Source organism: Pseudopipra pipra, chromosome 16, assembly GCF_036250125.1.
Source record: "Pseudopipra pipra isolate bDixPip1 chromosome 16, bDixPip1.hap1, whole genome shotgun sequence".
In the NCBI taxonomy this organism is placed as follows: domain Eukaryota; kingdom Metazoa; phylum Chordata; class Aves; order Passeriformes; family Pipridae; genus Pseudopipra; species Pseudopipra pipra.
This window is the reverse complement of record NC_087564.1, coordinates 7,083,041-7,094,787: the sequence shown is the minus strand read 5'-3', so window position 1 is coordinate 7,094,787 and position 11,747 is coordinate 7,083,041. Positions and strand designations below refer to the sequence as shown.

Genomic DNA, 11,747 nt, shown 5'->3' with positions numbered 1-11,747 from the left:
GCAGTTAGCAAGTAGTGCCTTTTGACAGGAGATGTCCTTCCAAGAGATCTAGTGGCTGTCACACACAGCCATACAGCTGCACAGTGTGGGCCCCAGTGAGAGTGGGCAATGATCATTAATCAGCTACAACACAGAGAGCTCAGGACAGTTTTCAATGGATTTCCAACATGAGAAGGGTGAAACAAGGCAAGAAGAGGAAGAGATTACACAGAATACAGTGGGTTTGCTGTTTAATTCATGAAGCAATTCCCTCTAAAGAAAAAAACATGTAACCATTGAAGAGTTCTGTGTTCTGTTCTTAGTCTTATCATGACTCCATCCACCGAACAGGAAAAACTACTATGAACTCTAGTCTGCAAAATAGCAATGTAAACTTTCTGCAGGTGTAAAAGCCTATAAAAGGTTTGCATGTGATGCTTACGGTTCAGATAACCTTAGAAAACAAAGGGCTTTGGAAAATGACTTCTCAAAAGGAATTTCTCACCTGGGAAAAGTACAAAAAATGTCGCAAAATAAAAGTAAACAGGATCATTACGAGACAATAGCGAGTCTACAAAGACTCAGTTATTAATCACCAGTTTGAGAAAAGACTTGCTTAAAGAAAACAATGTCCCCACACATTCCATTACTCACAGGAATATTGTGAGGACTTTAAATGATCTCAGTAGTAACTTACTACCCACAGGTTCCCTGGCTCCAACGCCCCTGCATGGAACAAGATGCCATAGTTGAAGAATTAAGTAAAAACTCGGGTTTGAGTCCCTTAAAATAGCACTTGTCAAAGCATGCAAGCTGTTGGTACAATAATTTACCTTGTTTCTCCCTTAAATCATCTTCCCTTGGTGTTTTCTAATAAAGACAGACATTGTAGTGACATTGTTGAGACCTTAGCAAGGTTCCCTCAAGGAAGAGAAACATGAGCAGAGAAATCAGTTTAGTGCATGGGCAAATTCCTGAGGAGTCCCTGTGGAACCTTGCATCATAGACTTAATCCCATTCTTTTCCCTTCAACTTGTTCAGTACATGCCCTACAAATGCTGGAATACATTCAGGAGGAGAAAGGGGAAAGAAGGAAGAAATGATGACAATGCAGAGGCAATTAGTCTCTGATTAGCACATATAATGGGTAAGGGAAGGAGGCAAGGGTCAGGAAGCTACTATTGGAAGTAATTTAAAATTTGCTACATTATAAAAAAATCAGAAGACCTATCTGATTAAATCAAAGCCCTATATCAAAGAGAAACCTATATTAGAGTATACATTAAAAATATTCTTTTGTAATAGTAATCCTCATACCTCTAAAACCAGAGAGTTCTCTGCATTTCTGGAGGATATAATTAAACCAAAGATCTTTTAAATCTAAAACTGAAGTGTAAATTCAGTTCAGTTCCTATGAAGGAATCAAAACATTTTTAATTTTTATACTTCATTATCTTGATCTCTTAGCCTTGCCCTGAAGCATTGCCAAAAAATATTCAGCCTTGGTAACAGAATTCTATTCACCCTCTAGACTATGATAAAATTCATTAGCAAGCTTTGCACTTGGCACGAACACAAAGCCTTCTACCGGTCATTTTCCATGGTGCATAAAAATGCTTTCTGTCAGCTCACAGCACATTTATTCCTGCCTTGTTCAATATGACCTTTGTCTGTATAGATAACATACCAACTACTTAAATTTAGCTGATGTGATTTTAGAAAGGTATTGCATTTGTACTCCCCAAATATTGCACCCCAAAAGAGTTTTCAGACTCACAGCACTTGGTGATCTTAGAAGAGCTTAAGTCTGGAATTTGAAGGACATTGATTACATCGCATAAAATGATGTAGTTGCTTTAATTCAGAATGTAAATAGCTTATTTCATGTGCCTTAATTCACCTTGACTGTAATTTAGATCAAACCAAATTGAGACCCACTTAATTATGAGCAAGGTTGCCTATACAGAGACTCAGCATTGTCTAAGCTGCTACAAAGAGCTCAGTCCTTGCACAGACATTCCTGCAGGATGTGCTTCCGGACTTGATACTCCTCAGTGGCAAAACCACTGTAAGAAACGGGCACGTCCCTCTGACATCATTTGCCCAAGCCAGCTGTCCTTGTCCCCCACACTGCAGTTTGTCACAGACGGAGCTTTGAAATGAGTCAAACTGAAAATAACTTTCTGGAGCAAAGCTGCTGCTGGGAGCAATTTCTGACACCCCCTCGGATTTGGCAGTCGCAGCCCAGCCAGGCTGCCCATGCTCTGCACCTCCTGCTCCAGGCTGACTGACTGGCTGCGTTGGATGTCACCCCTTCCCTCTGATGGCAGCTTTCCCATTTCACTCAGAACACCTCTGTGACCTGTTTGGGAACAGAGAAAAGGCTGTCCCATTGGGCTCACCTGTGTTTAACCACAACTGCACCACAAGCTGCTGTGCTAATCATTTAAGCCATTTTAGTGCCCGTGAGCACTGGAAAAAGCATCCAGATTATGATGTTCTTGAAACCTATTGAAGTGTCTAAACAAAACCACCTGTGGTCCCTGCTAGCATTGCAATTCTTTGGTGCTTTCAAATGCACCCAGTGGAGAACCATTTTACATATAAAGCAGTCCCCACATTGTAACATGTAACTGCCAAAGCTGCTTCAAAGGTCTGCTCAAAGCCATTTTAGTTTGAACTGCAGTGCCTGCTAAAGCATGTGCAAATTTCACTCAAGTTGTATCTGATTTTAGGTCACAGCTTCTTGTGGAGGACACAATATATAAAACACATCATGCTTGTCAGATTAAGGGCTCCTGACTAGAGCTAAAAGAGTTGGCTCAAATGCAGATGGGAAATACAAATGCTAAGCTTTGATTTCTGCTGGAATAGGTACAGGAACTGATCTACATTCACAGTAACCTCTTCAGTTCCATCTCACAATATATTCCACTAGGCAGGAGGATTCTCTGCTCTGTCTCATTGTGTTTTCATATTTAAAATTTGATTCAGAGCAGTGGGATTACGATTCTGGTCTATGTGGAATAAACTTCAGGCATTATTTATATATAGCTAAAGTTGCCTTCACATCCAAGTTGAAGAGATGTTTTTCATACAAGCTTGGAGGCAAAAGTAAGTCCAGCAATGTAGAGAACACATGAATGCCTGAACAATTATCCCTCACGTTTTTAGACAACCAGACCCAAAAGTACTTTATGGGATGCTACAAATTTGCATCAGGACTAAGTGTTTTCTTTAGATCTAAATTACCTTTAGATCTTCTTTAGATCTATATTATCGTACCAAACTCTGCCCATGCTATGCAGAGGCACACAAGTTGTTTATAGGCTGAATCTCAGTGGTCCTACTTGAAACAGGGAGTTGGAATGACCTCCAAAGGCCCTTTGCAATCTATACTACTCTGCAATTTTAGAAATAGCCATAACTGGTGGCACTATGTAATTATAAATCAGAAAAGACACCTCTCAAAGAGCAACTGCTGCAAGTTCATGATCATTCTGTTAATGCCAGTTCAAAATTTCAGGTAAAACACCACCACTGAGTTTCTACCTGCAGCTGTACATGTCCTTTCCCCCTTTTGATTCAGCCACGTTCCACTGTGACACTGGGGACGGTCCAGTGCTCCAGGAGGCCTGTTTGTCTGACCATGCAAAGGAAGTTCACAGGGTCAGACAGAGAATGCAAACCCACAAACATTTAAAAATGCAAAGGGAAAACATCCAATGTTAATGTGTTAGGTTTTGCCTTGTGCATGCTTAACATCAAAGGGTCAAATACTACATAAAGTACAGCATCACAATAAAAAATCCTTAGTGTTTTCTGTATCAAAGTCACCACGATGTTGCATCTACATTCCTTGACTTGCAGCTTTTACAACAAAGTAGTTACTAAATTTGCCACCCTACTTGCTGCTCATGGAAAAGGAATTTAAATGAGGGGGATTTACTCCTCAGCAAACATGTGAACATGTACACACAAGAGCTGCACTGTAATGCAAGACTGCAATGCAAAAAAGCAATAACCTTCTCTAAGCTGAGTTTAGATATACACACATGAAGAAGGCTCATTACATCTTCAGGGGTGTCTCAATTTGTTTGGGGGTGGACTTTTTGTGATTTTTTTTGTTTATTTGGGCATTTTTTTGGAGGGGTGGGGTGGGTGTTTTCTTTTTTGCTTTTGCAGGCATTGTCACATAGATGTCTAGAGCTCATACCTTTCAAATAATGTGTTTCCCTTTTCATTAAAACTTTTATTTTATGGGAAATACACCTGAGGACAAATGGACAATAGAAAGCTTGAGGTTTTGCCATCTCTGCCAATACTGGTTCTTTATGAAATACTGTGCTCAGCAGCACTCAGGGAAGGAATCTGCCTGCCAGGGATTTTAACTGGGCAAGGTTTTCCAGAGCCCTTTTTACAACCTTTCATTCCTACCTTTCTCCTGGTTAATATTAAAACTGCACTAAACAGATGGGCTATAAAACAGCAACATCTCATGGAAGAAAACCACCATCTTATGCCAGCAGAGCTTTTTGGTAGAAGTCTGATTTATTCTCTTATAGAGAGCAATTTCAGGTGGAGGATTCCCTTGCTGATGGAGAACCTAAAGTGAGGATTTGAAGCCTGCTGTGTGGCACTTGCCTTTTCTTGTGAAAGCAGCTGTAAGGTTTACAGTGGTTTTTTCTCAAAAGAATCTCTTGGTGATATCAGATCTTAAGCCAGTGGGGAACTCTAATCTCACATGACATTAGTCATGTCATCCTTGGCTGGAAAACTTGAGCCTAATTTTAATTCTCATTTGTTTTACAGCAAAATAAGTCAATGACTTTAATACTATTGTAAATAAATAAGCACAGATTCAAACAGTTTGCATTGTTCAAGATGGGTACAATAATCAAAATTTTATGCATTTAATAGATTATCATTGTGGCATTTTTACAAGAATCAATATCCTGGTTAACGTTGTCCTTGTATTATTACCAGTCCTTCTACAAGTCCCCCCAGACACCTTTCTGTCATAAATGGATCCCAATGTAATTTACAGAGAAATAACTTAATTAAAAGGACTACTACTTGAAGCTATTTAAGTGATTCCATGATTCTGCTTTAGCAAGGGCATTCAGAGTCTGGACCTCTAGGCTGAATTAGTGGTCTACTACCCCTATTGCTCCTCTTGAGATTATCTCAGAGATTTCTGCATTCCAACAGTAGAAGCATCAAAAATATTTTACTCTAAACATTACCTTACTAATTGAACACTTGTTATCCAACTAAACTCACTAATAGTGCTCTCTAAATACTTAATGTGCAATAAGCATCATAGGAAACATCATCATGGGAAACATCAGGTGGTTCAAGTCTTCTGGGATTTCTTTAGTTATTTTTGTTACATACTTCAGTCAAGTTGTGCCTGATGACCTGTTTCCTGATCAGAATTCTAGACATCTTTTTGACAAAATAATAACAAGGAGAATACGACATAATTTAATTTCAAGAGAAAATCAATTCAGTTGAATTTTGAAATTTATTTTATACATTTTTCAAACGAGCTCATTTGCAAGCAATGATGTGCCAGTTTCTCCTGCTTGTCCCTCATTTCTGTCACCCATCAGAGTGAAATCATTAACGGATCAAAATTTAATCACATGGAAATTAAAGTCACTAAGAGGCATACAAAAGAAGCCACTCCTTCAAGCAAATAAGGAGGCTTTTTATTTGCTAGGTTACCATGCTGTTTGAAAAAGCTTATCACTTGCTCACAGAAGAAGTCATAATTTGCATGAAAGAAGGATCTCAGCTTGCAGTGTTGATAGCAAGGTTCCACAGCTGATCTCTGCTGCAAAGCCTGCCACAGGAGACGGGGAGAAAATTTTATTTTGGCTGAGAGCAGGCTAACTGCAAACCTGACCATCATCTTGGGGTTATAAAATAAGAGCATACAGTCAATTAACATCAAGATTCAGAATGTAACGAGAGATTTTGCTGCCTTCCTTGTACTGTAGCCCCTCAAGGGCAATGGGTTTTCATCAGGAGAAATTCTGCATTCCACAAGTGTAAGAATTCCTGTGTGGTTGCAAAATGCTCCAATTACCACTACTGCACATGTAGAATAATTTCACTGCAGAATGAAGGGGGTTCCAAATACTAGGAAGGTACAATCCTTTGGACTGTTGTGTATGGCTTGGTAAGAGGTAGTGAAAAGACAGGTCTAATAGTTAAGGTTAAAGTATTTACAGTAAATTTAACAAAAATAATTTCCAGTCATGATACATTAGAAAAAAAAAAAAAAAAGGCTACTTGTTGGAAAGCAGAAATGCCAAATATCACACACCAAGCTGAGAAAGTTTCTAATTTAGATGTGCTGACTTCTCCTTCCTGAGCATGGCAAGTCACCAGAAGTTTTGGAGAAGCTGATAGATCAGTTTGTTTTGTCATTCAAGGCTACCCCTCAAACTAAGCCTCCTTACTTTGCACCTAACCAGGAAACAGGAACAGACAAAACAGTTGTGTATTACATAACAAATAAGCTAAAAAACCAGCATGCCACCAGTAAACTTGGTTATAAAAATAAGTCACAGGTTTATGGTTCCATCCCAAATAATCAAATACAGAGATTACAACAGCTAGAAAATGAAGTTTCAATACACAGCACCCAAACACCAACACTGACACCATCTAAAAGAAACCTCAAGAGACATTGCCCTCTCCACCTGCAGCAATGACTGCAGCACAGTTCAGGGGGTTTGCCAGTACACTGCCCTGTCCACCTGCAGAAATAACTACAGCACAATTCAGGGGGTTTGCCAGTGCAGGACCATCATGGAATTGGCAGAGAAGTGGCAGATTCTGACATTTTAAATGAGATGAAAACAGAGAATGAGAATAATGAAGAGGTGGAATGTGGGCAATAAAAATGTACCCACATCACATATGCCAAGTAAATAGAAAAAGGCCTGGTATCTCAAGCTTTGGGCCTGAGAATAAGATAAATTTGCTAGTGTGTGCACTGCAATATACAGCCTTAAGCTAACAGCCAATTTCCTGGGACAAACAAAGGTTACTGGCTGCTAAACCTAATTTAAAACTATCCAAACCGTACCTGGAACACAACTAGATAAGCATGTGCATGAGGGAGGTAGTTACAGAAGAAAAAGTGCAATATACTTGATAGTTCAGATCAGTCCCCTGGTCACAGGGTGGAGCCTGAACAAGTGAAACATCCCTAAGGAAACTCAGAGCATCCCTGTCTTGGGACTTTGAGTTTGGTTAAGGCTCGATCACCTCAAAAGGGAGAAAATACAGCAGTAAGACATAAGGGTGTAAATCCAACCAACACACAACTACATCAAGCACCACTGCCCTGCCTTCCCCCACTCCCCCAGTCCACGTCAAATACGTTATGTATGAGGTCAGACCTCTAAGAATGAAGTCAAAATCTACCAGAAATGCAGTTGGATCACTGCTTGGGGAACGCAGCACACCTTAATAACAGATGGACAATCCCAGCTCACATCCTTTCTGCCCTCCAGAGAACATGCCCCTTACTAAGCTGATAGAGGTTCTGGTCTGTCAGAGCACACTCTTCCCCAGCACACCCCTTCCTCAAGAAGAGGAATTTTTTCTCTCACTTCTGACCAGTGGGGAAACTCAGATCACCTGAACAGGGCTGATTTTCATCCAGACTCCAAAACTGTTGTTCTCCTCAAGAGCCTGTAACAACAGTGCTTAGTCAGAAGCCCTCCTTATAGCAGAGCCCTATTTATAGAACTTAGAGAAAACATTTCTAAAGCAAAAGACAAGTCAGTTTGGATTTTAGTGGTTTGTTCTCTGGTTTTGTTCTCTACTAAATGCTCCAAGTTCATCTGCCTCTACATGAACTTCTCAACTTCAGAAATCCACTGAAACTTCAGAGCATACAACTTCTACCAAAATAACTTATCTCCTCTTGGAAACAGGAGTTTTGAATTCACCTGAGGGAATTTTTGGGGGTTGCTTTTGTTTGTTTTTTAAACTTGCTTGCACATACAAACTCCCAGAAAGTTACTCTATTGCTACTGAGGATTACTTTCTTCTCTCTATCCTAAAAGGAATCAGTAAATTGCTTTCATAAAGGGAGTTCCTATGAAGCAGAACAGTCTTTGTTTGCTGACCCAGTTACATAAAATATTATCAGAAGGAAGGTTATTGCATAACAACATCAACACTGAGTTACAACCAAAATTACATAGCTCTGGTTGATGACTTTTAGTACTCGCTATTAATTTTGCCCGTTTCTCTGCAGTGTATCAAATTCTTATGTATTAATTCATTCAGATAATCTAAAATGTCTTCCACACAGAAGTCTTCATGTGAAAATTATTATTTATGAGGTGTCAAATGAACAGTATTACAGCTGTAAGAGACTATTCCATAAAGACATGGGACACATTAAATTTTAAGACACTGACACGCCTTGTTAATTAGAAATGCCAACATTTGACATTTTTGTTCCCAAGAGAATTGATTTATTATAGATTCATTTCATTTTTGGGAAAAAGCTGATGCTGGGAATTCTGATTCACAGTAGCTTTCCAGCCACGGTGTAGGATGGTTTCAGATCACCTCATGTAGCACAAATAGATAGAAATGAAATGCACAGAGCCCTCCACATCTAAAACTCTGGGTAAGCACAGCTGTGTCAAAGAACTGATTTCCATCCACTTTCTGATTCCTCATTTCCCACCTGGGACCACGCAAAGCACTTTTCAAGCAGTCCTTCCAGCAGCTAGGAGAGAATGAATGATTTCACCACTCAGTAGAGAGAGCTTCACCAGTGACCAGCCATGGCCTTTTTCCTTTGTTTCTTTTCATGAAAATAAAAAGAGATGATATATGAATGCAAACAGAATAGACACATTCCTGATTGTCAAAATTATTTTTATACCTTGCAGTTCTATCTAATGAGGGTTGTTCATACACAGTGAAGAGATTTCCTTCTACAGCTGTGTAATACCATCCCAAACCTCCTTTGGTCTTAGGAGGTTTTTTTACAGAAAACAGTATTTCCCTACACTGGGATACTTAAAGCATTGGAGAAAACTGCTTTAAGCATCACTGTACAGAATTGGAATTTATTTTCTTCCCTAACCCAAACATATAACAAACAGTGTTAGACAGGACCACCTTACAGCCTCCCTGTAAATTAATTATAGTGGTTGATAAATTCACACAGCACAGTAATAGAGATAATAGTGACACCCACATCAACATGGAGTTAAAACAAGGAGGAGAGAATGAGACACACATAACGTGCACCAGGACTAAGAGGGGAACTTCCTGACTTTTCAGGCCAAGGCTCAGCAGCAGTAAACCTTTCAGTCTGAGTGGAACAAGGGCTGGCTCATCCATACCACTGAGTCAGAGCTTATCCAGAACTTTGTGCTCATTTTCAGTGTGTTACAGCAAGTTGGTGTGTTTGAGCTGCTTCGTTATTTATGCGAAACATGAACGATTCTGCAAAACAAACACAGCACAACCTGGGCACTGAGGGGAATTCTCCTTTTCAGCTCTTTGTAGCAGCTGCTTGAATAGAACAGGATAATTAGATTCCAGATTTACTCATTGTCAGAAGGAAAGCTGCCCCAAGTGAAGAAAGCAACACAAATAGCTCTGGCTCAGGGGGTACTTTGGACATATTGACATTGTCTTCATGAGGCATCAGGGTGTCAAATTCCCCCTGTGGGGGACGCACAGGCATGTCTGCTGGGGTGCAGAGAGTCATGGAGAGGCTATTTGAAGCATCTGGAACATCTCTCAGCTTGAATACAACACAAAGAAGAGGAGGTTCAAAGGAAAGATGCAGCAAGAAAGGCATAGCACAAAAGAAATTCAGCAAAAAAATTCAAGGAAAAAACCTAATATAGAAATCAAGTTTGAAGAACCTTCCAGAATTAGAAAAAAAAAAAATAGTCTACATCTTTAAATCCAAATCATTGCAGACTATTCTATAAAGAACTGCTGTACTATGGCTATATCTATGCTGCAGGTTTCACCTGTGTCCCTGCAAGTATTTTGATCCAGATTATATACAATCCACGAATTTATTCTTCTAGGGCTTGTTGTCATTGGAGTGCAGGAGTCATTAAAGGTCATTCTGTATTTAGAAGGAACATTCTCCCACAGTTTCCTGAGGGGGAGAAATGATCCTTGGACATTTGGCACAGAGAATATTGCAATTTATCTGCAGAGACACAGGTGAGAATAGACCAACTGACAGCACGGCAGCAAGAGGGAATGTGTCCAGACTCCATGCTGACTGTATGGCCTGGGCAGCAGATTTACCTTTAGCTGCATCTCCGTGGCTATTTCCCAACAGTTCATTTTGGAAAAGGTGCAGGAAAATGTTACAAAACTAAAGCCTTGCTTTTTCTACACCCCATTAGTAAAAATGAAAAACTACTGAAGGTAAGTGGAAGATGAAGGCAACAGAAAGAACAAAAGACAGAGCCTGCCTCTTTTCACACTGATGTTCTGAGGTGCCGTTCCAAAAGGATTTCTCTCGAAGCACACAGACACGTGCTGGAGGTTGGGTGTCATTATTTAGGCTCACTGACTCACAGGTATTACCTTTAGCTGGTTTGGCAGTTGTCATGCACTGTCTGACAGTCACGTTCAGGAGATGAATGTGTGCTCTCTGCTCCAGTGCTGCACAGGGCACCAACGGGACTGGCACAGACAGATGAAGAGCAGCTCTTCAGGGGGATTTTTACAGGAGTAAGACATGAACAGCAGTGCCACAGAATCATCACACCACCTATCACACACTGGCCTTCCAGTGTACCCACCAGGGTTCAGAGACCTGCAGAGCCCCCACTCCTCAGCTGAGGTGCCAAAGGTAGGAAGCAGGAAATATTCAGAACCACTAATAACAGTTTGCTGTCAGGCTACGAGGTCGTATCAAAGAAACTTTTGCACAAGCCTGTCCTTAACAGACACTGAATCTGATCTTAACAGTGTGGACATTTCAAGCCATGATGAGTTTATAAAGCTGTTGATGTCACCATTCTAAGAGTTTGCAGACACTCTGAAGGGACAGAATAAAAATTGTTTTGAAAGCTGTTCACTGGATAACTGCATCCTTTCCATGTGCTCTGTGACAAAAACAATCAAGACTGACAGACTGGAAAACCTCTTGCTTTACTGCAAAAATATTGATGCCTTAGTATCTGCTAAATTAAGGCCACCTCTGCAGGTGTTTGTTTTGCCCAGTAGCAGAAGATAAAACAGAGTCAGTGATATATTCTAGGCAGCATTGAACTGTATCTCAGGATATCTGAGGTTAGTAAATACAAGGTAATTAACTAATTAATTTCTTTTACAGTTGATGAAAATTTTTATAGTGACAAACATTAAGCTTGTTAGGAAGCACAGCAATGAAGCATCACTGCCTGTGAAAAACAAGGTGAGCTGAATACTGCAATATTCCTGGTTCCATGTAGTCACAGCACAGTATGGACACTTTTACACATCTATTAGGTCATGGTTTCTAAGCCACTTCAAATAATTTCAGAACAAATACTTATGCTAACGTGATAAAGGAAAATCCTATATATACAAATTACATTTACAGTCAAGACTTACACTGCTAATTCCACTGTTCAGACTTGAAATGGTAAGGAGAAGAATTTAAGTGAAGCTTTAAAGAACTCACATGGAATCCAAATATAATTTCTTGCTTCTCATATATTTCCCGAAAGAGTCTTTTTAAATATTCTTAACCACTTACT

The 11,747-nt window shown here is 39.9% G+C and overlaps 1 long non-coding RNA gene across 1 annotated transcript in view; it reads right to left on the bottom strand.

Annotated features, from left to right (window-relative positions):
* Window positions 1-5,673: 5,673 nt before the first annotated feature.
* Window positions 5,674-11,747, bottom strand: part of LOC135423040 (uncharacterized) — a 76,984-nt gene continuing 70,910 nt past the window's right edge. The window contains exon 8 of the long non-coding RNA XR_010434686.1: window positions 5,674-5,827. This is a non-coding gene — a long non-coding RNA (uncharacterized LOC135423040). The remainder of the gene's footprint in view (window positions 5,828-11,747) is intronic.